The sequence below is a fragment of the Cryptomeria japonica genome, chromosome 8 (assembly GCF_030272615.1).
Source record: "Cryptomeria japonica chromosome 8, Sugi_1.0, whole genome shotgun sequence".
NCBI lineage: Eukaryota > Viridiplantae > Streptophyta > Pinopsida > Cupressales > Cupressaceae > Cryptomeria > Cryptomeria japonica.
In genome coordinates this window covers 27,766,847-27,769,561 of record NC_081412.1, presented here as the reverse complement: position 1 = coordinate 27,769,561, position 2,715 = coordinate 27,766,847, and the positions used below count along the sequence as shown (strand labels likewise).

The following is a 2,715-nucleotide window of genomic DNA, read 5'->3' as shown; positions in this document are numbered from 1 at the left end:
CATATGATTGTTAGTAAAAACAGAGAATCCAAAGTGTGGATAAAATTTAATCAACTCAGTAATCTTACATATAATTATGATCTGGGTTCTGAAGCTCATCTCATTTTCTTTTCAAATGCTTTTCAAGTATAAATATCATGTCTGGAGTTTTCTACCCTGCTTCTTAATAACAAGAACTTTTGACCAAAACTTAAACACAAAAAGCATGAACTCAAAAGCTAGATACACAAAAAATTGAACTTGTGTCTCTCCATTCCAATATGAAATAGCCGAATCCCATGAGCTCATAGGAAGTCCAAATTATCTTCTGGATATGATTCAAGACATAGACAACTAGAATACCCAACAAATCCAACAATTCAATTAGAAGTGTGGATTATATTTGTTTATTGATACTTACATGGAACACAAATATATTTCAGAATCTCAGAGAAAATAAAGAAAATAATACTACAAGGATTAGAAAAGCATATTATTAATGACCTAGGACAAAAATGACATATGAATAAACATGGAAAGAAAATGACTAACAATATGTAGTCTCCTCTTCTCTTCTCAATATAAAGGAGTTTTATTGGATTGCACAAAACCTAAGCCTGTATAAACTAAAATCCCTCATGAACCTTAAATATAAACTCAATGATAATGAAGATCATTTCTTTTGTCTTATTTGTAACAACTGCATCTCAGTAGTTTTAGAAAATAATGGGATTTCAAGAATAGGAATGTGCAATTTTTTCCCAAAATACTTAGGATAAAATTGAGATGTAAGGTCTCCAAAAATGGAAAGTTCTTTCTATTTGGGAAACTTGATCTATAAGCTCTCTTATCAACCATGGCAAAATTCGTGGGAGGAACAAATCTCTCATTGTATCCTTCAAGCGGGTGTGGCACAAAGTCTCCCTCTTTGGCCATGTGTTCATTGCATCTAGACATTCCACCACCCTATCTCAACTGTAGTATAACCATTAAGCAGATTATTTCCTTTTCATTTGATTCAAAATGAAACTAAAATGTGAAATGCTAGAATCCATAGTCAAAAAACTTGATTTTAAATGCCCCTCTCATTTAGTACATTTCTTCTATGATCACTGGATGTGGATGAGAGAGAAAATCCTCCAATCAAGACTTTGTAATGAAAGATACGCTCCATAAATCACAAAAAACTCTCCCAGAACACAACTCCAACTCAATGATATTTAGAAAAGATTTAAAAAGAGAGAAAATTTACAAAAGGATTTAGCCAAAAATACTTGTGATAGATCAACAAATACAAAGTGAAGCACCATGCCTTACCTCTTTAATGCCTTGGACCATAATTGATGCAACCTGAAGCTGAGTATCAAGGAGATTTTTTATTTCCTCTGTTCTTGCCTTCTCCATATTTGTGATTGCATTGGCCTATTGTGTCATGCTTCTTTCCAATTTTTGTTCAGATGACCTCAAAGGGACCCTTTTCTTTTTAGGACGTTTGTCTTCCTCCCTAGCTCCATTTAATGGAGAGGCTGATTTTGTCTATATGGAAGGTTCCTCTTGGTTTGACTCATTGGATGTTGCATCACATGTCGTATATACATCATCTGGACATTGTTCTTTATTGGAATCATTATGAATATCATTCTGCATATTTGGAGATTTTGATGATTTTTGAACAATGTGCTCTACATGTCGAAAGAAAGCCCATTTAGAGGGTTCAGTGCGTTGCTTTTCCTTGCTGTACATTTTCTTGAGACGATGTCATTTGTACTTGCATTTCATGCTAGTATAGTCAGTGCCACATACAACATTCACTGTAGCAACAATTCTATCCCAATGCTTCTTTCCAAGATTACCATGGTGTTTGTCAAAACAAATATCTTCAAACTTCCTAAGCAAAGCATCTACTATTGTATTCGGCCAAATCTCTTAATTCTGCACCTTGGTGACCTCTCTCTCTTTCCTCTTTCTCACTTCATTCACTTGACTCGATTTCTTGATCGTATTTGGCAATTGCATAAGTTCCTCAATATTGATAACATGAGATCTCACCCAGTCTGGAGATGCCTCACTCACTACTTGTAGTGGTATAGGATTGCTGGTCTACCATTCAGTATGGATTCAACATGAACCTTTCACACACTGCTCTAGGGATGTCCACTGGCTCCTGCCTGTTAGAATTTTTCTGAGCAATTCTGAGTTGCTCTCGTGACAAGAGGCTACCAATACAAATGGCATCGTCTCAAGAAAATGTACAACAAGGAAAAGCAGCACAATGAACCCTCTAAATGGGTTTTCTTTCGACATGTAGAGCACATTGTTAAAAAATCATAGAACTTCACGGTACACGGAATAGAGAGTCAAATTTTACATAGATTTTTCAGTGGTTCTTTTGTGTTATTTTGTTAAAACCGGGCTGTCATGATTGCATGATGACCAAGTCTATAAAATTTGCTAGGGTTCAATGTAACTTTATTTTATTTAAAATATTTTTGGTCTCCTTAGCTAAAGATAGATATTTTGAGTTGATCCTTAATTAATGCCCTTGCCATATAGCAACATCGCTTCATAACTTGCAATAGCAATTTTTGCAAAGCAGACCAAACTTTTTAATTTTTTCTCACTAGGAAACGCTAAAGATATCTTAGAGAAGGAAAAAAACTGGTTTATTTCATTCCAATTACATTGTAACTTATCCTTATTTATCCATCACCCATTAAAAAGAGATAATAAGGATAT

The 2,715-nt window shown here is 34.5% G+C and overlaps 1 pseudogene; it reads right to left on the bottom strand.

Moving 5' to 3' along the window:
- Positions 1-218: 218 nt before the first annotated feature.
- Positions 219-2,214, bottom strand: LOC131857484 (uncharacterized; annotated as a pseudogene).
- Positions 2,215-2,715: the final 501 nt, after the last annotated feature.